Here is a 27,704-nt window from a genome sequence, read left to right on the forward strand (position 1 = left end):
TATTTAACAACTACCTATTTACTTCCAAATATAACTTTCTTATATTGTGCAAATTCTACCTAACTTTACTTAGTACTGTTTGAAAACAGCCTGATTCTACAAAATAGGCTCTTAGAAGCTGTATAACCACATCATATTATCAACTCCATAGATTCAGAAAATATGCTTGATGAAATTTAATAAGCATTTTTAAAATTTTATATTTTTATAACAAAAATTATCAGCAAACTAGAAATCGAAAAGAGGTATTTCCCCAGTTGATAAAGACCATCTACAAATAGTTAAGAGCTGATGTTACGCATGGTGGTGAAGACAAACTGCATAAGGTATGGAAAAGGCAGAGATGATTGCCCTCATCACTTCTACTAAGATTCAATATTTTACTGAATTTCCAAGGCAAGAAGCCAATAAAAAAAGAAAATCCATAAAAATTGAAAAACACAAAGCAAAACCGATTTTATTTTTAGATGACCTGATTGTTTGCAAGGGTATTCCAAGGAATCAAAGAAACTGAATACAAGAAAAAATAAGTGAATTTAGAAAGATGAGTAACGATGTTAGTGTACAAAAAAGTTAATTATATGTTTATGTACTGAGAAAAAATTGAAATTGGAAAAAAATGAAATTGTGAAATCAATACCATTTGCAATAGCATAAAATATAAAATTCTCAGGAATAAGTTTAGTAAAAAGATACAAGATCAGTATACTGAAAACAACAAGCAACTACAGGGAAAAGTATTTAAATAAATGTAAAAAGATATACCACATTTATAGACTAAAGAAAATGAATATTACAAACACATGTTGGAAAAGGAAATCATATGTAGGTTCTCGACCCTTACACAGTTTCAGGCTTCAAGCCTGAAACATCTCGTTGTAAAGAGATGAAGAACGCTCACGACCTATGTGGAACATAGCTCTTTCTTGTTGGTGTCTTTCCTTTTTTTAGGCTTAATATGTACTTCTTTGTCCTGCTTAAGCATATACGTCAATGGGGGGCCTGGGCCACCCCGCTGCTGTACCTGATTCCCACCAGCGAGGGAACCAGATCTTATTGTGACAGCAGGATATGGGATATGTGCAGCCACACTGCTCATGTGAGCTTGAGAGGTGATCCCTGGCCCTGAGGGCCAACACATTGCAATGCGCCAGATCTAGTAGTCTTTCTCTCTGCTCTTTTTGTACATAAATGCTTATTACTTGAACCTGATGGGCACATTGTCTGTTCTCAGCAACCCAGATTTATGCAGTGATCTCTTCCCTGTTGGTATGCTGATCACTTGTGGAACAGTAAAATAATACCTGCGATCCCCAGTATGACTATAGTTTCAATGTGATACCTTTTATTATCCCAGCAAGCTCATGGGATTGTTTTTTGGTAGAAATTAACAAGCTGATTCTAAAATATGTGTATGAAGGCAAAGGACCTAGAATAATTAAATATAGCCTTTACCTCATTCTGTTGTCTAGTTAAATATTTGTTAAATGTTCTCACTCAGTCATCCAAGTCTCTAAACGTCTTTGTTATATTTCTGTTTTCTGCATTCTATGTAAATTCTTTCACTGTATACCTTTCAGCTAACTAGTTCTCTTATGAGTGGCATCTAATTTATTGTTAACTTATTACGTGAGTTTTTAAATTTCAGTTGTTATATTGTTATTTTAGCTCTAGAGGTTCAATTTGGTCCTCTTGTTTCATTTTTTCAGGAATCTGCCTGATCATTTTTCCTTCTTGACTTATATATTCAATCTCCTCATTTATGTTATTAAACATTTTGAGCATATGGCCTGTCTCACACTACCAGATTTCAAAGACTTTGCATGTCAAATTCAACCGTCAGCAAATTCACTGTGCCTTATAGATGATAGCTGGTTTTCTTGTGAATTTTGAGTTTTGACTATGAGCTTACATATCTTGGAATGTACCTGAGGGAATTATTTTGAGACCTAAAAGGGGGTTCCATCAGAGGAAATTTATATATGCTTCTGCCAGTATACCTTGGGGCACTACCAGCGTGGGATCACTTTACAATAAATTCTCAGCTGGAAGAATTTTGGTGCAGTCAGCTAATGTAGATTCAAGCTGGCTAGAGTTACAAATTCTCAGAGGAGAGTATTTTTCCCCTCATCTAAGTGTCATGCTTTATGAAAAACAATTTTCTTTATAGTACCCTGAAAGGACCTGAAATATTTCTTTTTCGTCATGACACTGACAGTGCAGCCCTTTTATGTTGCAGATTATACATTTCTCTCCTGTTGGATGGCACCACAGGCAGACGCTGACCTTTGTTTCCTTTCCTCAGCTAGGTGTTGTACTAAAAAGTTGATCAAGTTCACCCAGCTTTGAAAATGTGCTCAAGGTCAAAGACAAGCTGTAACGGTCAACTTATGTCTCTGGATTTGCACTTTCATTTAGTTTTCGGCTCCTGAGGAAGGAGCCTCAATCCCCAAAACTCCCCCAGCGCTGATGTGCGGTGATGAGGATGATGGCTCATGAGGTGAAGTGATTCCGTCCGCTTGTGGGTAGCATGATACACACGTCAGTCACATTAGCCCATATTTCTAAGAAGACAAAGCCTCCGCCAAAATATTGCACACTGAATATATTATCAGAGTATGTTTAAAAAAAATCAAGGAAAAGAAAGTAGAGGCATGGGAAAAGGCAGAGCTAAAAGCCAGAGTGTGTGAACAGGAAGACTGCGGGAATGCAAAACAGTACAGCCACCGAAGTCAGTACGGCAATTTGTTACAAGACTAAATATAACTATCATCACACCATCTACAAATCCATTCGTTGGCATTTACCCTCGTGAGCTGAAAACTTATTTCCACATAAAACCCTGCACATCAATGTTTGTATCAGCTTTCTGCATAATTGTCAAAACTTAGAAGCCACCAAATGTCCTTCGCTGGGTGAATGGATAAACGGTGGTACATCCAGACAGTGGAATATCATTCAGCACCGAAAAGAATGAGCTCGCAAGCCATGAAAAGACATACAGGGATCTTAAATGCAAGTGACTAAGTTAAAAAGGCAATCTAAAAAGTCTATATACAGTTTGAGTACAAATGTACGTATTCTAGAAAAGGCAAAACTTCATACAAGTGAAATGATCCATGGTGTCCAGGGATTACAAGGAAGAGAAGAAAGAATAGGCAGAGCACAGAGAATTTTTAGGGCAGTGAAACTGCTGTGTTGGATACTGTAAAGATAGATCTATGTCGTTATACATTTGTCCAAACCCACATAGTAAACAACACCAAGAATGAACTCTAATGTGAAGTATAGACTTTGGGCGATGTGTCAGTGTACGTTCACTGATGTAACAAATGTACCATTCTGATGGGAGGTGTTGATAATGGGGGAGGCTATGTATTTGTAGCAATAAGAGATATATGGGAAGTCTCTGTGCTTTCCTTTCAATTTTGCTGTGAATCTAAAATGGCTCCAAAAAATAAAGCCTTTTTTTTTTAAACTTTGAGATTATGCATTACTAAATCAACCAGCTTCAAAACAACCCAGCATCTCTAAGGTGAAAAGAAATTCCTAAATGTTTCAGAGGAAATCAACATTGTCATCCATGCAGGATGCTCACTTCCTGTTACATTGCTAGCTCCTGGGAGTTAACTCACGGCATGTTATTGGAGGAGTGATTTGAGAAAGTAAATTTTGATTAGATGCTTTACTGTTGAGGTGAAAGGTGAGGAGATAAGAGGGATCCATACTGAGCTATTTTCGAGCTGCCTCTCAGGACTCAGTGTGTCCACCTGCCAGCTGGAGTGTGTTCCTGGCATGCCTTCAGCATGATGGCATCATTCAGAGATCTTCCCCTGTGTATTGGTATCTATGGGGTTGAGAATATTACCTACTATGTATCCCTTAACAAACAAGCATGCAACACTTCTTGGCACCCTCTTATGAAAAATTTCATTTCTGATGTGAGATTGCTAAGCTCTCTAAAATAGGTAAGCTATAGTTTGGTGCTGTTCCCCTCCCCCCGCTTTTGATTTTGGTCCCTAGGGAGCACAGAGGCTAATTTTTAGGCCTATTTAGTAGGGAAAAAAGTGTATGGACTTAAGATCTATTTTTCAAAATTTCTATATTGTATTTCTTTCTTGTTTTATATCTTCAGTCAATCAATATATTTTCTGGCTCTGTTTTAATTTTACTGTATTCAAAATATTTTTACAACTTGTCTCAATCTTTTGTGAAATGAGGCACATAGACAAAAAGACATATACATACATATGTAAAAGAATAATTATTTGCTTTACAAAAAAAGGTGTAACAGATCAATTTCTGACTTGACTCTCTTCTAATTTATAATGTAAACAATGCACAATCAAGAAAAATGTGCTTTATAACTATTGTGTCCTTATTTGACAGGTATTATTTATTTGACCCTTACACACTATTTGCCAACGAATTATTTTTTTTCCATTTTACAAACAATCATTGAAGATCAGAGGGCTAAAGTAACTGCAAATTCTGATTGACAGAATTATTCTGTCAGAATAATTGAGAGAATTATTCAGTGCACGCTTATTCTAATACATGGTGCTGACTCAGATACCTAGACAAGGATATGAGAAGATACTTAACTATAGAAAAGGTCCATTGTGGTCTGATGGATAACTTGCTGTTTTTCCATGCCTTTCATAGGATGTGTGAACTTCTAATAGAACTCTGCACCTAAAATACAGAAATAAAATATGAAAGCCCTGAGGCTTTCTGAAAACAAACAAACAAAAACCTTTCGTTTGATAACACAAATAAAATGCTGTGAAAATTCATCCAGTGGGTTCTTAGAATCCTCTTATCTTGGCCAACAACAACAAAAAAAATGCACACAGTAATAAACCGATCGATCACTCTCCTTGTGAGTTAAATGTAGTCACTTTGAAATCTGCTCAAGCACCTGCTGATTAGATAGAAACTGATTTGAAAATAGGAGTTAACTTCCAAATGTAGATTGATATTTTACGGAACAATTACATTTGAAGTACTTCTCACTAAAATTGAGGTGATTTATTGCAAACACTTAACCAATGCTACAGCTGTGGACAAACTGTGTTGTCATATAATTGAGAGTATAAGTTGTGATACCAAATGTCTATTTCAGTGCCAATTTCTGGGTATTCATTTTTTAAAATCTAAGGGAGATTACTCATTTCAGCAAATTATTTAGCCCTACCTTGGAAAAGAAGGTGTTTTTATCATCTTTCCATTGTTTGTTATTGTAATTGAATTTGCTTACATAGAGAGGCAAATTAGGTGAAGGTAATTAGTGTCCACTTCATACATCAATTTTACCATCATCAGGTACGGTGGTAAAATGCTCAACATTACATTTTCCTCATAGAATGTCTTATTGGCTAGCCCCTGTTTGTTAGGTTTAACCTGAAAGCAATCTTCAGATGCTTGGAAATTCTGCCTCATACCACTCTTCTCCTCTGCTTATCTGTAGTGAGCGTGTGAGAGCTGGGGATGAGTAAGAGCAGTGGAACTGCCCTGCAGCTTGAGTCCCACATCAAACAATTTTATAATCTTTGTTCTGTCCCTCTAGAGAATGCCCAGTGTTAGTCAACATTCCAGATTTTATTCTCGTTTCCTTCTAGATTCAGGATTGTCCTTTACGTCTGTCCTCTTCCCCAGTAGCCCTTCTAAAATGGAAATCAGGGATACTGTTTAAAGCAAATACTTTAATTTTTCATAATTAAGAGCAGATAAGATTTGCTCAGAAACAAGTGCTCAAGAGCTGCACTTAAAATAGCAATAGATGAGCTTAATAAGTTGGTTATTTATCCTGCTTTTTTGTGGGAGTAAAGTACCAAAATCACTTTAACATAGTGTCTGCTTAAGTCATACATGTTGGTCGGGCATGAAGACTCATGTCTGCAATTCCCAGCACTTTGGGAGTCCAGGATGGGCAACCCTGGAGTTCAAGACCAGCCTGGGCAACAAAGCGAGACCCCATCTTTACAAAAATAAAATCAAATAAAAATTAGCCAGATGCACTGGTGTGCACCTGCAGTCCCAGCTACTTGGGAAGCTGAGGTCACAGAATCCCCTAAGCCCAGGAGTTTGAAGTTGCAGTGAGATATGACCCCAGCACTGCCATTCAGCCCAGGTGACAGAGTGAAACCCTGTCTCAAAAAGCAACAACAACAAGAAAAACAAACAGAAAAAGTCATATGTGTCCAACTGATCAGGTATTTGTGTGTCATGAGTGCAAATGGTTATATAGAAGAGGAGTTACAGGATAGAACCAAATGAAAGTACTATTTTATCACCCATAACATGTACTTAATGGGGCCAGTTTTCTGCACACCAGAAGCTTATCAAAGGAAGTACTACTAAGATAGAACTAGAGCTACAACACAAGAAATCTTTTAAGTGAGCAAGGGGTCTCACCCTTCTGATTCATCTTCCAGGAATAGTTCCTGCCGCCTCATACAGGTCAGTGGCTGACTCATTCTTCTGACTCTGCACACTGATGATCTAAACCGCGGATCTAAACAACTGTATTCTTTCACATTCTTTCTTCATTAAAAGCCTGTCTGTAATCTGTAAGTCATTACACACACACACAGATAAATTTTAGCTTTGGTCCACATATTTAACTTTCTGCTTCTGAATACTGCTCAGATTTCTCCTCCAGAAATCCCCTTTTAACTGGAGCTGAACCCATGACATGCCTGCCTAGGAATGAATGTCGCTACCAAGACCCCTTCATCTGGATATCACTGTTTCTCTGCTCCATTGTGAGTGATAACAGGTTACCAAAACACTGATAGCATCCAGGAATTCTAAACTTACTCTCCCTTCAGTGGTTACCATTCTGCATATCTTGTCAACTGTGGCTTTGCATTCCCACAATCACACACCTTGAGATTCTTTCACTACCTTCTCTTTTTTTCTCCTGCTCCTTTCCCTGCCCTTAATTCCTTCCATGTTTTTTTTTTTTTTTTTTTTAATCTAGGCTTGTTAGAGGCCCCCATAGGCATTAAGAAGTCATTTTTCACTAATAGATCTGCTGATGGACAGATTAAGCACCTTCTTTCTCTCACCTGGCCTTCATGATGACAGAGGTCATTGGCCGAGGTGCAGCTGTAATCACTGTCTTTGGAAAATTATTCCTCTTTCTAAGTTAATTGCTCCCTGATTACTATAGAAAACAATTTCCTGACCTTGACTTTATTAGTCCTGAATCTTTACTAGCTGAGCTATCCAACCCAAACTGTTTCCATCTGTTTCCCTTAGTACAGTGCAACTGCTCACCAGGAATATAGGAATGAATGAGAATTTCTCACAAGGGATCCCCATGGAGCTAATGCCTACATTAACAGTCCTAGAGATGTTACTGGGAATGTCAGTAGGATAATGAGATGGTGGAGTGTGGTGACAAGAAAGGCATGGGACTGCAGATCATTTGCTGACTCATAATTAGGTTGCAAAATCTCAGTCTGTTTCAGCCCCCCGAAAAAAAAACTGCATCCTTATGCTATTTCCACAAAGCAGAGTGAACACCAGGTTATAGCATTTATTACTGTGAGCTTGGCAGTAGTTATTATCAGGGGAGAGAGAAATGATACAACTTTAAAGTGAAGATCACATATTTTTTTCTAGATCCCATTGGCCATGTCCTCCCAGAGGTGAAACTGTCTCTCTCCATTGTCTCCAGCTTGCTGTCATGTTTAAAGAGCCAATTTTTCTCCCATGCAAACTAATAATAAAATTTGAGCCCCCCAATGACTGAATAGACCATCTCTTGGCCAAAGGGAGCCCAGAGTAACCTTGAAAACTGAATTCTTGGCTATGACAGGATAGAGAATCAGACATGATTTGCTATATCCTCGCCCTCACTAACCGTAATTTAACTTTCTTCCCTAAGAGCTAAACAGAAACCAGCTCTTTCAAAGACTCCACCACTGATATCAACCAGCTACCTGAAGCGGACCCTCATTTTATTTTTTAGAAGAGACCACCAACCATGGAATGGTTGGTTGGTTAATGGAGGAGAATGCACAGTAAGAGTTTTCATGTCCTCTGCTTCACTTTTAATGTCAAAGGGCTGAAAAGTCCACCCTCAGATCATGCTAATGCCATCATTTATTTGAACATGGGACCCAGGAAGGGGCATGAAGCTCAAATGAGCAGGCATGTTTCCCTTTCATAATATCATGACTTCTTCCATAACTTATAAAATATGTATATTTGGCCACCCTGCTCAGCATAAATTTTTATTCCTTTCTTCTCCTCCCAAGTATCTGTTTCCAACTTCTGACTCTCAGAATGACCATGCTACAGATTGCATGAGAAATAAAGCTCTCCTTTCCAAATTTATGAACCTCATCACTCCTTGGTTGACACCATTAATTGGAACCCTCCTTGCCCATGTCCTCTTCACAGAGTATAAAGTCCAACTCTCCACTTAACATGAGACAGTGGAGAGGGATTTTTCTGAACAGGCCCAAGGCACAGTCATCCTGCTCCAGCATTATAAATGGAGGGGCATCCACTTCCCCCGGAGCAAAACCCCAGTCCCATCCCAGCCCTCGCTCTGCATGTGTGGAGTGTTCTGATTTTCTCCAAAGTCACTAGAGTTAACAATACATGTCTTAATTTCTAGATTGTTCAACCTCCAAAGGTGGGGCATGAGAGTCTGTTAAGAATCTATACTTAGGCTAAACATAGCTCTAATTATTTGAGGACTACTCTTAGTCCACAGACACATTTAATTCATATTACTAAACAGATTTTATAGCAAAAAATGTAATTGATATGATATTCTATTACTTCACATATGTAGAAATTGTTCATTTACAATGAGTATATACTTTTCTTATATTAACTTCACTTAAAAGGTTCAAATTCCATGTTAAAATTCAGAAATAGTTTGATTCTTCAAATGTCAATTTTCTAGTGTCAACCATTCAAAGAATTCAATTTCAGATAATATGCATAAATTATTGTCAACTTTAAAATGGCATTTGTCCTGTCTACATATTATATCTAAAAACCAGTTCATATTTGGCCCATAGCAAAATCACCTGGAAGATAGTTTAAAATGCAAATTTGAAGGTGCTATCTCAGATCTCCCATCTTAGGTTCAGAATCTTTGGCATTCCAGAACTGGGCATGCCCATAATCCCAACACTTTGGGAGGTCGGGGTGGGAGGATCATTTGAGCCTAGGAGTTCCAGATCAACCTGGACAACACAATGAGACCCTGTCTCTATGAAATATAAACAAATTTAGGCAGGAATGGTGGTGTGCACCTGTGGTCCAAGCTACTCAGGAGGCTGAGGCAAAAGGATGTTTTGAGCCTAGGAAGTTGAGGCTGCAGTAGCTATGATCATGCCACTGAATTCCACCCTGGGTGACAAAATAATATCATGTCTCAAGAAAAAAAGAAGAGAGGAGAAGAGAAAAAGGAGAGAGGAAGAAAGCAAGGAATCAGAGAGGGAGGGAGGGGAGGAAGGAAGGAAGGAAGGAAGGAAGGAAGGAAGGAAGGAAGGAAGGAAGGAAGGAAGGAAGGAAGAAATGAGAGAAAGGGAAAGAAGAGTTAATCCCTGTTAGTACTAGTCAGTAATTGACTGCCATGTTTTTTTGACAACTTTTGGTGTTCACAGCAAGCCTGAGGAAGAGGAATTAGATGAAAGTGAGCACAATTGAAGAACACAGGCCAACTGGTGGATTTGGTAGAGGATCACAGAGTATTTCCCTAAGCCAGTGGTTCCCATGATTTTTGGTCATGCACCATCATTAAAAATTGCACACACTCCCCCTGCAGTGTGCCTATATTTTAAAAGATTATTTAAATGTGTATATGCTGTTGTACTACTTTATTCTACATACTGTAAGACATACACAAAAATAACAACTTCAGAGATGAGATTAAAGAAATTAGTAGAGATTGCACCACTTTGTGAAGGAAATTAAAATAACAAATTGTATGATATATATATATATATATATATATATATATATATATATATATTTACCATCAAATTGCATGTTACATATATTTTGCCATAATAGAAAACATTAAAATGTGTTAGAAATAAGTAGAAATAATATTGCCTCAGCTCCCAGTGGCTAGTGAACCCTGTGACTTGGCCGGAGATGTCAGAGAAGCATAACAAAGAGTGAACATAGATAACACAAAAAAAACCAACACACTACTTATCCTCTCTATTTCAGCCAGATCTCCTGTGAGACAGAATTCCATAGGGAAATGTCTGTGACACTGGAGGGAAACCAACATATATTACCAGATTTGTGATCTTGAGCAAACACGAAGTTGCTTAAACACGCTGATGTTAGATTTTCTAGTATTTTAATAGAAATTAACCGTACATTTATTTACATCGACTACATACCAGGATACTTTACATCAAACTTTTCATAATTCTCAGCATAGCTTCATAATATAGATTATTTCGATTTTATTAACAAGTAACTTATCTAAGATCACACTGTTAAAAGTGGCAGATTTAGAATCTGAATCCATGTTACTACCTTCTATGCAAATTACGTCACTGCCTCCTGGTGACAGCAGAAGACATCTATCTCTAAGGATTTTTTTTTTTATTAAGCAAAATAACCAAGGTAATGTATTATGTACAGTTTCTGGTCAAAGTAGATCCTTATTTCCTTTGAAAACTTTTACTGGACATTTTCTCTGTAATATACTATATAATCAGAAGTCAATAAATGAATGAGGAGTTAGGGGTTTTCTAAGGGGAAAAATTAAGAGCAACATTGAAGGCAAATTAATCTGCCTCTCTCTCTCTCTCTCTCTCTCTCTATATATATATATATATATATATACATATATATATATATATATATACACACACACACATATATATACATATAGATAGATTTATATATATAAATATATTTTAAACATATAAATTTTAAATATATAAATATATTTACTTATTTATATATAACCTTTCTCTCTTTCTCTGCTCCCTCATGCATGCATGCACACACACATACAGATACTAACACATCAGTAACACTCCTAATCAATTAAACCACAAAAGCACAAGTAAAAGAATAATTGGGGTAACAGAACAGTGTTCCAAATTCAGCCCCCTAATTTTACGTATAAGAAAATAGATCGTGATTTCAGGTTGCATAACTGGTAGACAAGAATTAAGTTTAGAACCCAGTTTCCCGACCCCAAAGGCTATGTATTTTTACATCCCACTCTGTGCTGTGAAGACTAAGTAGAAAAAAGAGCCACATAGATGATAAGGAGACAATAGAGAAGGTGTCACAGAAGGACAACGTGCAACCTGAAGAGTGTAAGTGGAAGACAGGAGAGGGCCATATTGACAGATGTTATTTCTTAAAAATGGCAAGCGCTCTTCTTTGCAGCAGATAACATAAAAATCCCTTTTCCTCTGGTTGCCACTGTGTATCCTCTGATAGCTCCGGAGTAGCAAGGTGAATAGCTTTTTATGAACTATCTGCTCTAGAGTTGCTTCATTCCACTATTCACCTACTCAGTAAAAACAACTCAAATGTATTACCTTAAAGTGGAATTATGTTGAAATAGAGTTCTTTATTAATCTTTTACATTCCTGCAGATCTTGCTGACAGAAGGGCCGTTTGTGTTCAATATTATCTTTGTAAGTATGTGTATATACTAAAAATCCCTGGAAGGGAGACATAGTGTACCATAAACGGCCATCATCCAGTAAATACTTACTGGACATTACAATTAACTTGGTTTTCTAAACTCAAGGTTTCGCCCCAGTTATACAACCCACTGAATGTATAGACATCACCTGGCCCTCTACCCATTGTTCAGTGGGGACTGGGCCATGAAGAACCAGCACAATGTGACACTTGGGCTACTGCTATTGATATAAGTAACAAACTGGCCTTATCTCTGACCCATGAGTCTTGTGTCCTCTGACCATATCAGTGAAACTGTGGCAGAATAACTTGATAGCTTGCAAGTAAGGTAAAATCTCACTACAGGCACAGTTCTTGGCAACAGAAAGGATGATATAAGCCAGTGCTTGTACTGGGATTAAAGCATATAATGGTGAATAACATGTCCTGCACTGAGTGAGGTTAGGTGAGAGCAGTAAGTTAGTGGGGAGTTGGGGGATTAGGAGGTCAGGGGTTGGAGATAGGTAGTTTTATAGTGCCATCTTTATCAAGAGCTAAAACTGCTCTCTCAGCTGGCATGATCATCAAGTCTCTCATTTGAAATAACTATGAACCAAGGTTAGTTCAATCATGCAGTGTGCGTATAATGATCAGGTAATTTATATATCAGTAAGTAAGTGACAAAAAGTGATTGCCACAAGAAAAATCGGAACTGCAATTTATCACTTTTTTTTTTTTTTTTTTTTGCCATCATTCAAGTATTTTGACTTATGTGTGGAATGCCCCCTCAAAGAGAATTCTACTCCATTTATGGTATGTAATGAGAAAAAAGAGATTTTTTACAATAGGACAAGATTTTGTAAATTCTAAAGTGATGATTGTTGTTGTCTTATAAATAAAATGTACCTTGATCTTAACTTAAAAGGGTGAAGTAAAGATTATTTCTGAAAATCAGCACATAAAAGTTTAAGTGATTAAATATAACTAACATCTTTTTCTAAGAGAAAATTATTTCCTCCTGAGAATTTATTCTGAATGTCATGTTAGTGAATTTTACATGATTATCTCTGATACTATTTTAATTGCTAAATACTGAAGAGTGTTCTTTTAAACTTTTAAGAGGAGGGTATTTTTGAGTTCATGACATTTCCGTTTAGTGTTCTTTCACTAAAGAACACTAGGGATATGGCATACTTTGAAATTACTGTTCTATAACCCTTACCACACATGCAATTTTGCCATTCTTCTGACATAAATGTCAAGAGTGGGGATGTCCTTTCAATCATACTGAATTTTCTAGTATATAATAACCAGCCTTCATAATTTGTGAATAATAACTTGTTGAATAATGACATTGAACTGGTTTATTATGTCCTTTTGTAACTTGTCCAGTGATCCTGTATTTCACTGGGATAGTCTGATTCAGTGGCAACTCTTACGAGGAGTCTCTGTAATATATCACTTAGGAAGGAGAATATAAAATCCCTTCACTGCTCAATGTGTTGAAAATGTTGTGAAATATTTCAAAGAGATATATAAGTATGTATTCCATGTGTAAACATTTTAGAGTAAATAAATGAAAGCCAAAATGCTATAAAATTATATTTGTTGAGTATTTGACTTGTCAAGGTGTTTGATTTCCATGACAGAATAATATTTTGTTTCATAAAACAAATATTACTAACTTTTGAAGAGAATTCAACAAAAAGAATAAAATCTTCTGAAACTTTAACCATCAACGTAAGGAATTTTCCCCCTTCTGTTCAGTCATGGTTGTATGGGCAGCAGCTGTCACTCATCTAAAAACAATGTAGGGAGGAGGTAGAGGTTAGTTGCTGGCCTAAGAATTTAGGATATTTATGATGTTTGAAATAATTTGTAGTTTAAAATATGCCTTAGGTTATAAAAGTTTAATGAGTGCCTTTTTTGCCATCTATCCAGCTGTGGCTTTTGTCTTTATGACAGTGAAGGATTTTTACTCAATCTAAATCCTGAACAGAAGAATGAAAATCTGTTCTGCTTTGCATTTGTGAGAACTGCTATTTGGGAGCATGTTAATCACCCAACATAAAATAATCCTTAAAACATCATTTTGAATTAAAAAAAATAGCCCTTTACTAGTCACATAAAGACATTGTGGGCATATTTTGGTATTTAATGTGAATGTACCAGGTGGCTGATAATACATTACTCCTCAATTTGTGGAAGTTTTCGATGACATAAAAATGTAGGCTCTCCTGTGTCGTTATCACCTAAGAGGCAATAATAGTTAATGAAAATATTCTTACAAAATGTGCAAAAGCTCTCTGTTCCTAAATATATGTATTGGGATTTAATAAGGCATGAGGGAAACAAAACCCCAAACCCCTAAGCAGTCATCTTTGTTCTGCCAAGTAGTTCAAATGGCCCCAAAGAAGGTTTTGGTTCTTTGATGGAAACTTCTACCATAAACTGAGAAAACCTGTTGTTTACTCCAAGTGCCTGAAATCAGATTCAAATGTATCCTCCACATTTTTCTGTTGCCCACACTAATTGAAGCCAATTTGAAAAGACTCTCCTCTAGCCCTTTCTGAAGCAACAAGAATGAGAACTGAAACATGTTTGTTAGGACCAGATCTACAAAGCAGCCTGCCGATATCAGAAGAGCATGTAACCCTACCATGTCCTCTTCAATGAGTCCAACATCCAGAATGCCAGGAAGACTAAACTGCTTCCAGAAGCAACTGAAAAAAGCTGCGAGTGCTGAGAACTGACTTTAATAAATGAGCATAGCCACAGGAGTCACCTAATTAAAGGACACTTAGACACCGGGTCTCTACTTTGAGGTCTGGCAAACAAATGAGCTTTCCCTTACACATTTCTGGTTTTGTTCAATCAATCTTGGTTGATGATAGAAGTTTCCACCAGACAACCTCAATATGTTAGTGCCATCAGAAATTTATTAGGCTTTTCACTTTGGGGCATTAAAGGAGAAAACTAAAAAATGGTATGGAATTTAAAAAGCATGAAGAAAGTAAATTATATTTTATGCAAGACTTTATTTTTAATGAAAAAGAATTTCTGGCTCATAGGTATAAAATAACTCTGTTGACTATAATAGAATAAAAGTATACTTTTGAAAACTTTAGAATTTTTATTATATTTCTCAGATGTGATATAATTTCATGTCATCTACTTCTATTTTACAGCTCTTAATTTCTTTCAACTATCTTATGACTTTAGCCCTGTGTGTCTTAGTTATCATAATATTCTACCAGCTTTAGGTATCACTACCCATTTCAGCATGATTCTTTGCACTCTGGAGAATGTTAGGGTGGAGGTAGTACAATAGTACCCTCTTTAATCTACAGTTTCACTTTCTTTTTTTTCTTTTTTCTTTTTTTTTTTTTTTTTGGTATTTTAAATTCTATTTATTTAAGTTTTTAGATTAAGTTTTTGGAGCAGTTTTTAGTTTACAGAAAAATTGAGCAGAAAATACAGAGTTGCTATATGTCTCCCCCTCACACACCATGGTTTTCTTTCTTTCTTTCTTTCTTTTTTTTTTTTTTTTTTTTTTTGAGACAGTTTCGCTCTTGTTACCGAGGCTGGAGTGCAATGACTCGATCTCAGCTCACCTCCACCTCCACCTCCTGGGTTCAAGCAATTCTCCTGCCTCAGCCTCCCAAGCAGCTGGGACTACAGGCTGCGCCACCATGCCCACCCAATTTTTGCATATGAGATGGGGTTTCACCATGTTGACTAGGATGGTCTCGATTTCCTGACCTTGTGATCCACCTGCCTCAGCCTTCCAAAATGCTGGGATTATAGACATGAGCCAACATGCTTGGCCCTCTTTTTTTCTTTCTTTCTTTCTTTCTTTTTTTTTTTTTTTTTTTTTTTTTTTTTTTTTGAGACAGGGTTTCACTCTGTCACCCAGACTGGAGTGTAGTGGTGTGATCATGGCTCACTGCATCCCCAGCCTCCTGGGCCCAAATGAACTTCCCACCCCAGCCTCCAGAGTAGCTGGAACCACATGTGTATGGCACCATGCCTGGCTAAATTTTCAGAATTTTTTAGATTGTAATAAGATCAACTGTTAGGGATTCAGTGGAGGACCAGGAAGAGCGTGATGAATAGGTGAGCCATGGGATTACAAGGGCAGTGAAACTGCTTATTCTGTATGATACTGCAATGGTAGACCCATGACACGATGCATTTGTCAAAATTCATAGCATGTACATCCCAAAGCGTAAACCCTAATGTAAAGTATGACCTTTAGTTAACAATAAAATATCAATACTGGCTCATCAATTTTAATTACAGGATATTAATAATAGGGAAAACTGGCCGGGAATGGTGGTCATGCCCACAATCCCAACACTTTGGAAGGCTGAGAAAGGAGAATCACTTGAGCTCAGGGGTTCAAGTCTAGCCTAGGCAACGTAGGGAGACCCCCATCTCTACAGTTTCACTTTCTGCAGTTTCAGTTACCAGCAGTCGACCGCATTGCAAAAATATTAAATGGAAAATTCTGGAAGGAAAGTAGCGAGATGAAATCTCAGTGTCCTGTTCCACCTCACCTGGAATGTGATTCATCACTTTTCCTAGCATATCCACAATGCCCCCGGCCCTTAGTCACTTAATAGCTTTCTTGCCTATAAGAGGAACTGATACACTATGCAGTGCTTGTGTTCAATTAACACTTATTTTACTTAATAATAGCTCCAAAAATAAGAATAGTGATAATGGCAATTAGGATATGCCAGAAAGACTTCATAAAGTAATTCCTTTAAGTAAAATGGTACAAGTTCTCCACTTAATAGGAAAATTTTTAAAAATTATATGCCGAAGTTGCTGAGATTTACAGAAAGAATAAATCTTCTGTCCATGAACTGTGAACAGCATATGGTTATAATCGTTCTATTTTATTAATAGTTGTTAATAGTTTATTGTGCCTAATTTATAAACTGAACTTTATCGTAAGTATGTACATATAGGAAAAATATGGTGTGTATAGGATTTGGTACCATCTGTAGTTTCAGGCATCCACTATTTTGGACTATATTCCCTATGTAGGGGGGACCACTGTATCAACAGTTTAAGACTTCAATCCTAATACATGTATCAGCATATCTCAAGAAAAAATAGAAGGAAAAATTGTAAATGGTAACAAGGACTGTGCCGGTACAATAGTGTACAAGAAGCAAGGGTTTAGTACTTGCTGTGGTTTGAATGTGTCCTCCCTAAAATTCAGGTTTTGCCAATTTGATAGTATTAAAGAGTGGTGCCTTTAAAAGGTGATTAGGCCATAAAGGCTCCTCCCTTATTAAGGGAATTACGGTTCTTATACAAGAAACTTCACACATGTTAGGACACAGCAAAAATGTCCTCACCAGATGTCAGCACATTAATCTTGGACTTCCTAGTCTCCAGGTCTGTGATAAATAAGTTTTTGTTCTTCACGAAATACGTAGGTTTGGCTACTCTGTTATAGCAGCACAAACGAACTAAGATAGCATGTGTTTAGATATTTGTACCAATAAATCTTTATTGACTGTATAATATGTTAGATACTTTTCCAATTGATGGAATTATAGCACTGAACAAAACAGACAAGTTCTTCATAACCATAGCTCTCACATTCTAATCAGGGAATGAATAATAAATGAATATTCAGTGTAATATCAGATGGTGATAAGATCCAGGGAGATAGGTGAATTGGGGTAATAAGATGAATGTTGACATGTCCCGAGTGTATGAAGACTACTGTAACAGTGTGGTCAGGGAAGCCTTCTCTGAGGTGGTAGCATTGGATTAGAGAATTAAAGAAAATGAGGCAGCAAGATATAAATATCTGTAGGGAAGGTTTACACAGTTGAGAGAATAACAAGTGTTTTTGACCAGGAACATTCTTATGTTCAGTGTCAGAAGGAAGACTAGATAGAGTTAATAATGAAGAAAATAACTATAATAAAAGTATAAAACATTAGCAAGGAGCCAGATCATGTAGAACCTTTTAACTCATAGTAGGAACATTAAATTTTATTCTAAAACAAATGGGAAGACATTAGAGGACTATGAGGAAAGAGTTTTATTTTCATAATTTGATTGAAGTATAATGGAAATACTGCAAGTTGCAAATGTTTAAAGTCTAAAATATGATAAATTTTAGCATGTGTATAAGCCTGTGAAATCATTACTGTAATCAATATAATCAGCATATTCTCCTAGAAACTTTCCTCCTATCCCTGTGTAATTCCTCTACCCTACCCTTCCCCACCACCTTTATCCCCAGGCAGTTATTGATCTGCTTTCTATCATTGTAGATTAGTTTGAGCGTTCTAGAATTTGACCATTCTACCCTAAGATTGGAACATTACATAAAGCATGTACTTTTATTTATTTATTTATTTATTTTGGTGTAGCTTTTTTACTCAGCTTGATTATTTCGAGAATCATCGATGTTGTTTTATGTGTCAGTAGTTCATTCTTTTTTTATGAATAAAATGTCATTGTGTAGAAATTTCACAGGTATTTAGTTTTTCTCCCAGTATTTTGCTGTTATAAAGAAGGCTACTGAGATAATGTGTGTACAAGTCCATCTGGACATATGCTCTAATTTTCATTGGATAAATACCTAAAAATAGAATAACTGAATCATATGGTACTGTTAACTTTTTAAGAAGCGGCCAAACTATTTTCCAAAGTAGCTGTCTCTTATACATTCTCACCAACAGTATATGAGGATTTCTAGGACTCCCTATCTTGTCAATACTTGTTTCTTTGTTTGCTCTAATTTTAGCCATTTCACTGGGTATATAGTAGTATCTCACTGTGGATTTAATTTGCATTTTCCTCCTAGCTAATGATGTTGAGCATCTTTGCATGTATTTATTTGCTATCTGTATGTCTTCTTGGTGAAGAGTTTGTTCAGATGTTTGCACATCTTTACATTGAGTTATGTATTCGCTTATTATTGAACATTAAAATTTCTTTGTGTATTCTCGACAAAATTTATTGATCTGCCATGCAATTTGCATATATTTTTTGCTCGGTGTTTTAGTACTTTTACCAGGGTCATTTGAAGATACGGTATTTATTTTGATAAAGGCCAGTTGCTTATTATTGTTTTCTTTTATGAATTATTCTTTTCATATTTTACCTAAGAAATCTTTGCCCAACCCAAGTTTACCAATATTTCTTCTATGTTTTCTTTTAGAAGTAATATAGTTTTAGATTTTACATTCATAGCAATAATTCATTATGAGTTAATTCTTGAACAGAAAATGAAGGCTAGATTGAAGTTTTGGGATTTTTTTCCCTTCAAAATAGTAAACGTTTCCAGTGCTTTTTATTCTTTTTGTACAGATCCAGATTTCCATCTCATATTATTTTCCTTCTTCTTTTAAGACTGTCATATATATATACATTTTTTTTTTTTTTTTTGAGATGGAGTGTTGCTCCATTGCCCAGGCTGAATTGCAATGTTATTATCTTGGCTCTCTGCAGCCTTTGCCACCCGAGTTTAAGCGATTCTCCTGCCTCAGCTTCCTGAGTAGCTGGGGTTACAGGCAACTGCCACTATGTGCAGCTAATTTTTGTATTTTTAGTAGAAACGGGGCTTCATCAGGTTACCAGGTTGTGTCCAACTCCTGACCTTGTGATCCGTGCACCTCAGCTTCCCGAAGTGCTGAGTTTACAGGCATGAGCCACGGCAAACAGCCTCTTTAATGTTTTTTGTAGTGAAAGTCTGCAGAGGGTAAATTCTTTCAGCTTTTGTATGCCTGAATATGCCTTTATTTTGCTTAATAAATAAAAGATATTTTTACTGGGTAAAAGTATAGCTGAAAGATATTTTTTCTTTTATGACTATAAATGTATTGCTCCATTGTCTTCTAGCTTACATTGTTTCCGATGAGAAGTCTGCTGACAATATTAAGTTTTGCTCCTCTGTACATATTGTGTCTTTTTTCCTCTAGATGTTTAAACATTTTATCTTTATTAATTGGTTGAGACAATTTAATTATGATATGCCTTGGTATATTTTATATAGAAATTTCTATATAAATATGTGCTTAGAGTTCATTGAGTGTCTTGGATCAGTGTATTTATAATTATCATCAAATCTGAAAAACAATTTTCTTTATCTCCTCTCTGTCCTTCAGTAAGGATGTTGATGAGCTTAAAGTTATCCTCCAGTTCACCAATGTTCTTTTTTCTGTGTTTCATTTTAAATATTTTTTACTATGTCTTCAGTCTCACTGATTCTTTTCCCTGCCCATCTAATCTTACTGTTGCTACCACTCAGTACATTTTTTTACCTTATCCATTGTAGATTTTATCTTTTAAAGTTTGATTAGACTCTTTTATCTCCTTCATATCTCTAATTTTATATATTAATAATATAATATATGTTTAATAACTACAATTATTATTCATCAATAATTATATCATCTATGTCATTTATATGTAAGTTTTGAATGACCGATTTTCCTTCTCATAGGACATATTTTCTGCTTCTTTGCATAACGATTTGATACAAAACAATGTGAAACTTTATCTCGTTCGATATCAGTTATTTTTTTATTCTAGAAATGTTGTTGAGCTTTATTCTGGGATTTTGTTGTTAGTTGGAAACTTTCACTTTTATTATTTGTTAGACCATATCAGGGCAGCAATTTATTCTTGGGTCATTTTACTCCATTACTGGGAATGACTTCCTTAGTACTTTAACCAATTCCTTGTGAATAATAATATTATCCATTGGGGTGATTAATAGCAGACACCATTCCTGGCTTTGTGTGTTACCTAGGCATTGTGTCTACTAATCCTTTTGGGTGATTCCTTCAGGTAGTTTCTTCACATACCTACAGTTTTCAGTTGAGTATTTGAAGATCCCCTGCAGATATCTGGAACTCCTTCACTGAGGCATTCTGTCCTCTCTGGCACCAAGTTATCTGTGACATCTAGCCTCCTTGGTTTTGTCACACTCCCAGAATCATCATCTCAGCTGAAGAAATCTGCTAATCACTGTCTGGATTTTCCCTCATTATGCCATGCCCTGGAAACTGTCCCCAGGCAGCAAGATGGGATAATTGTAGGCCTCACCTATTCGTCAGTCATCTGTCAGAATCAATGTCCTTTGTTGCACACTGTCTTGAAAGCTGTTGTTTCTTATATTTTGTGAGTTTTTTCAGTTGTTCTATATGGAAAGACAAATCTGGCCCCTGTTGCTGCATCTTTGTCAAAAATAGATGTCATTTGTAATTAATGCTGACCATGTAATGATCCAGTTGTTAATGCTCATAAGGATTTCTATTTTTCAGTGGACTTAATTGCTTTTTAGAAATAATTCTAGCTACCATGAAGAGAATAAATGGGATATGTAGAAGGATGTGCTTGGTCATAGGGAGCTTTACTTTACTCTTTATTTCTGAAAATAGTTAATGTTTATCAGAGTACTTAATTCAGAAATGTTTATCCTTTTGTTTACTCTTAAGTCATTTAACTAGAAGAGATCATTCCAGAAATGAGTATAAATAGGGAAGAGAAGAAACTTAAGAGCTAATACCTGGGGTACTATAAGTTTTGAAAACCTGAAAAAGAATAATTTAGCAAAGGAGACTGTTACAATGTTTAGTGAAAATGGGGGATGGCATTGGAAGAGGGAGAAGCAATAACACATAATTAACTTTTATTGGTTGGTGATGCTAAGAACTCACTGAACCACAATTAGTAGAACAAATTCATACCCTTGGATATGGAAGAAAAGAAAAACAGGCTTATAAAAGACCTGAGAAGACCTTTAGCTTACTCTTCAGGCTGATCATCAACATAGAAACAACTTACAAAAATCAAAAAATAAAAATAAAAAAGCAAATCTTGAGTAAAAAGGAGAATTGGATTTCCAGAGTTCCCACACAATTAAATTCATATGTCCACTTCTCAACAAAACAATCAGAAGGCATAAAAATAAATGAAAAAGTAAGACTCATTCTAAAGAAAAAAAATGTAAGAAATTGTTCCTGAGAAAATCTTGATGATATATCTGCTAGACAAAGATGTTAAAAGAGCTGTCAAAGATGCTCAAATAGCTGAAGGAAGAAATGGAAAAACTCAGCAAAACAATGTACAAAATTGAAATAACAATATAGAGTTAAGTAACCTGACAGCACACCAAGAATAAATTCTGTAGATGAAAAGTATAAGAGTTAAAACAAACAAAGAAAAAAATTACTAGAGTGATTCAAAGGCAGTTTTGAGCAGACGGAAGAAAGAATTAGCAAACTTGAAGATAAGACAATGGAAATTATCAAGGCTAAAAAACAGAAAAACAAATTGAAGAAGAGTAAATAGAGACTAAGGGACAACTGGGACACCATCAAGTGAACCTACACACAAAAAAAGGAGCACAGAGAAAACTTGAAAAAATAATGGCCAAAAATTCCCAAATTTAATGAAAAATATTAATATAAACATCTAAGATATTAAATGAACTCCAAGTAGAATGAACTCACAGCAAGTAATAGCTGAGACACATTATATTCAAACTTTCTGAAGACTAAGACAAAGAGAGACTTTTAAAGACAATCAAACAGAAGCATTTCTCACATGTAAGAAATCTTCAATAAGGTTATCAGCAGATTTCTTATTAGAAATTTTGGTGGCCATGATGTCAAAATGTCTGAGAGAAGACACAAAGTACTCTAATATCAGATGAAAGAGAAGATATCAGTGCATACCTATCTTATAGACATCAAAAAGTTAATAAAGAAATATTATAAACCACTATATGCCCACAGACTTGATAACCTTGATGGAACTGATCAATTTCTTTAAATAAACAATCTGTCAAAATTTACACAAGAAGAAATAAAAAAAATTGGAGTAGGCTTATATCAAATAAGTTGAGTCAATAGTTAATAACTTACCAAGACATTAAGCAAAAAATCTGAGTAGGCTTATCTCTATTAGATAAATTAAATGAATGGTAAATAACCTTCCAAGACAGAAAGCACCAGATGCTGATGAGTGAACTGGTGAACTGTACTTTTAAAAAAGAAATTTTAAGAATTCTGTGCAATCTCTTCCAAGAAATAGAAATAGAGTGTACACGTCCAAACTCATTCAATGAGGTCAATATTACCCTAAAACCCAAATCAGACAAAGGCATTGAAAGAAAAAAAGAAAACTACAAACCTGGAACACAGATGGAGGAATCTTTATCAAAATATGAACAGATTGAATTAAATAATGTGTAAAAAGAATTATATGCCCTGACCAGTGGGATTTATCTCAGGTATGCAAGGCTAGTTCAACATTCAAGGAATTAATTAATACAGTCCACCACAAAAACAAAAACAGATTAAAAAATATAAATTATGTGATCATATCAATAGTTGCAGAAAAAAATTGACAAAATCTAATAGCCATTCATGATAAAAATTCCCAGAAAACTAGAAATAGAAGAAAACTTCCTCATGGGATAAAGCTAACTTTATACTTAATGGTGAGAAATTCAGCTCTTTCCTGCTAAGATAAGGAACATGGCAAGGATGTCACTCTCACCATTGCTTTTCGACATTATACTGAAAGCCCTAGCTAACGCAAAAAAAAAAAAAAAAGAAAAAAAAAGAAAAAAAAGAAAAGAAAAGAAAAGAAAAGAAAAGGAAACAAGATAACAAAATGCATGTTGGTCAGGAAACAAGAAATAAACCTGCCTTTATTCACAAAACATGATTGTCTATGTAGAAAATCTAAAATGATCTACTAAACCAAAATGGCTAAAGCTAAGAAGTGGTTATTGTGAGGTCTCAGGATACAAGGTTAATATATATAAGTCAATTACTCTCCTATATACCAGTAATGAACAAGTCAAATTTGAAATTGAAACCACAACACCTTTTATATTAGCACCCAAAATCATGAAAGACTTAAGTGTAAATACGACAAAAGTAAGCGGGAGGAAGGTCTATGTGAAAAAAAAAAATCCCACAAAACTACAAAAATAAATCAAAGAAGAACAAAATAAATAGAGATATTCCATGTGCATGAAGAGAAAACTTGATATTGTTAGTTTTTCCCAAATTGATCTATAGCTTAAATATAATCCAATCACTATCCCAGAAAGTTATTTTTTAGATATCAACAAACTGGTTCTAAAAATTTTCAACAAAATATTCATTCAACATAATATTGAAGAAGAATAAACATTACCTGACACTAGGGCTTCCTATTATAGCTACAGCAATCAAGACAGTGTGGTATTGTAAAAATGCAGACAAATAGATCAATGAAACAAAACCGAGGGCCCAGAAACAGATCCACATAAATAAGCCTGCAGAGATTTGACAAAGGAGCAAAGGAAATAAAATGGAGCAAAGACAGTATTTTCTTGCTTGTAATCCCAGCACTTTGGGAGGCCCAAGCAGGAGGATCACTTGAACCCAGAAGTTTAAGACCAGCCTGGATAACATGGTAAAACCTTATCCACATAAAAAAGTAAAAAAATAAATATAAAGATAGCTGGGCATGATGGCGTGCACCTGCAGTCCCAGATACGTGGGAAGCTGAACTGCGGGGATCACTTGAGCTCAGGAGACTGCAATGGGCTGTGATTGTGCTACTGCCCTCCAGCCTGGGCCACAGAGTGAGACCCTGTCTCAAAGAAAGCAAAAATGAAAATACCTTTTCAATGAATGGTGCAAGCATAACTATAAACCCTCAGGTTTCCCCCAAAAATCTAGATGGAAATCCTACTCCTTTCATAAAACTTAAGATTGATCAAAGACCTACATGTGAAACACAAAACCATGAAATTATTTTTTTTACAGGATAATTACAGCCACTATTTTTACAGGCTAAAATGGAAGAAAATGTAAATGGCCTTGGGTTTGGTGATGACTCTCTAGATATAATACCAAAAGCATGATTCATGAAAGAAAAAAAGACAAACTGGACTTCATTAAAATTTAAAACTTCTCTGCAGAAGACACTGTCAAGATAATGAGAAGATAGGTCACAACCTCAGAGAAAATATTTGCAAAATAAATAACTATAAAGGACTGTCACCCAAAATGCACAGAGAACTCTTAAAACTCAACAATAAGAAAATGAATAAATTGATTTAAAAATGGGCCAAAGACATTAATAGATGGCAAAGAAGCATGTGAAGAGATGTTTGACATTTCATGTCATTAGGAAATTACAAATTAAAACAATATCAGTATCCATCTATTAAAATGGCCAAACCCAAAACACTAACAACACCAAATGTAGCAAGGATGTGGAGTAACAGGAACTCTCATTTATTGCTGGTGGAAACCCCAAATGGTACAGCCAATTTAGAAGACAGTTTGTGAGTTTCTTACTAAACCTACTCTTCTACAGTCCAGTAATTGTGCTATTCTTGGGATTCAACCAAATGAATTGAAAATGTATCCCTAATAAAAACCTACCATGAATGTATGTAGCAGCTTTGTTGATAACTGTCAGAGCTTTAAGAACAACAAGCTGTCTTTCACTAGGTGAATAAATAAATAAATGTGGCACATCCAGACAATGCAATATTAAGTACCTAAAAAAAGATCTGTTGAGCCATGAAAAACATGTAGAAGACTTAAATGCGTATTACTAAGTGAAAGAAGTCAATCTGAAAAGACTACATCCTTCTTATTTCAACTATATGACATGCTTAAAAAGACAAAACTATGCATACAGTAAAAGAATCAGTGGCTGCCAGAGGTTGGGGGAGAGAGGGATGAATAGGCAGAGCACAGCAGATTTTTAGGAAAGTCAAACTATTAACAGTATGATACTACAATATGGGTACGTGTTATCATACATTTGTCAAAGCCAGTAGAATATAGAACACAAGTGAATGCTACAGACTTTGGGTGATAATGTGTCAGTGTACATTCATGAATTGTAACAAATGGGACAAAATTTTGATAGTGAGGGAGGCTGCGTATATGTCAGGATGGGGGATATAAGGGAAATCTCTATACCCAAAACTGTTCTAAAAAAGACTAAAAAGAAAAAAAGGTAAAGATAAGTAGTAGCTTATATTTCTCATCAATTTATTACAATTTTACATTATTAGAAGATGACTGGAAACCATAAAAAAATTATTTCATCCTAAACATGGTTGTTTAATAAAAATTAGCAAAAACAAACATTAACTGCTATGTTGGACTAAAAAAAATTACATAAAATACCTCATTTAATTCTTTCACAAAAGGTACCTAAAGATAAACAGGCAAGAAAGGTTAAATAACTTTTCCAAGATTGCAGAGCTCATTGACAAATAATAGATCCAACACTGGAACTTGGAGCTTTCTGAAGAGATCTGTGCCCTGGCATGCTGTTCTTTACTCTTTTATAACCATTGACTATGAAAAGCTACAGTGTTAATTTTTAAATTAATTTTGAAGTACTTATTGAACGGAAAATGTATAAGTCATTATCACTTGAATTCATTACTTTCTGTATTACCATAGTTTTTGTTCCTATTTTCTTTTTACGTCACTATTATTATTATTTTTTTTTTTTGGAGACAGTGTCTCAGTTTGTCTCACAAGCTGGAGTGCAGCGGCACAATCATAGCTCACTTCAGTTTCCACCTCCTGGACTCAAGCCATCCTCCCACGTTAGCCTCCTGAGTAGCTGGGACTACAGGCACATGCCACCACACCCAGTTAACTTTTTTGTATTTTTTATGGAGATGGGGTTTCACCACATTGCCTGGGATGTGCCACTATTTTTATCATGCCTTCTTGTAATTCTTGAAATTTGAACTTCTTACTCAAATAAACTATAATGTTATGCCACTCTATAACATTTATAATTTTCTACAGACATTGTAAATTAATATATGTTGTTAAACTAAAATGTTTATTCTTATGTGGCCAATAACCTCTGTAAGAAGATTACTAATTTGCCTATTTGGAATAACTACAAATAAAATATTTCTAGATTTGTAATGGTTTGTGGAGTTAATTAGCGTTGTTGTTCAACAACCAACTCAAACTTTGACAGTTCCGTGTGCTTTTTGATTGCTAGGTGAGACTGTTTTGCACATGGCTGCACTCCACCCCTACCAGCCACCCACAGGTGATTTTCCCACTGGTCCCTGAAGGACCAGTCACGGGTGTGGAGCTGCTATCCTGCAAATGAGTCAACACCACTGCAAAAACAAACACATCAGTATGTCCTCTGGACTCCTCAGCAAAAGGAGTATATTAATAATAATTTAACATTATTAATTCTCTATACCTTTTTATAAATTGAGCTTCTGTTTATGTTTTTTTTTTTTTTTTTGAGACGGAGTTTCACTCTTGTTACCCAGGCTGGAGTGCAATGGCGCGATCTCGGCTCACCGCAACCTCCGCCTCCTGGGGTCAGGCAATTCTCCTGCCTCAGCCTCCTGAGTAGCTGGGATTACAGGCACGTGCCACCATGCCCAGCTAATTTTTTGCACTTTTAGTAGAGACGGGGTTTCACCATGTTGACCAGGATGGTCTCGATCTATCGACCTCGTGATCCACCCGCCTCGGCCTCCCAAAGTGCTGGGATTACAGGCTTGAGCCACCGCGCCCGGCGGCTTCTGTTTATGTTTTATAGGAATAATGACTTTGTCGGGTTTGCAGGATGTCTAATTCTAACTTAACTGTAATTCTGTCTGGCATCGACATATAAGAATGTCAATATTATCATCTGGAAAGCCATGAAATGACCCTTGCCTATACTCAAGAGGCAATTTGCAAGTTACTCAGTACAAATAAACATAACATTGTGTATTTTGTAGTCTGAAATTTATTTTTAAAATTAGGACTGAATCTGAATAATCACATATATTGAATACTTGTTTTGTTGTTTTTTAAAAAACATAAATTGAATCACATTTATCAGATTTAAGATGCCTCCTAGAACATGTTGCCAAGTAAAGAACCATCATAAAAGTTCAATTTTGTTCTTCCGTAAGGACTTTCAGAAGCTAGTTACATAAGCATATGGATTTTCCTGGTAGTAAACAATAATTTACTTATACTGCTTTATTTTGGACTACCAATATTTTGATGACAGCA

The 27,704-nt window shown here is 35.7% G+C and overlaps 1 protein-coding gene across 10 annotated transcripts in view; it reads left to right on the forward strand.

Annotated features, from left to right (window-relative positions):
• Positions 1–27,704, forward strand: part of MARCHF1 (membrane associated ring-CH-type finger 1) — a 906,067-nt gene that overhangs the window by 694,034 nt on the left and 184,329 nt on the right. The gene's annotated exons all lie outside the window — the stretch shown is intronic.

Source organism: Saimiri boliviensis, chromosome 3 (genome assembly GCF_048565385.1).
Source record: "Saimiri boliviensis isolate mSaiBol1 chromosome 3, mSaiBol1.pri, whole genome shotgun sequence".
NCBI lineage: Eukaryota > Metazoa > Chordata > Mammalia > Primates > Cebidae > Saimiri > Saimiri boliviensis.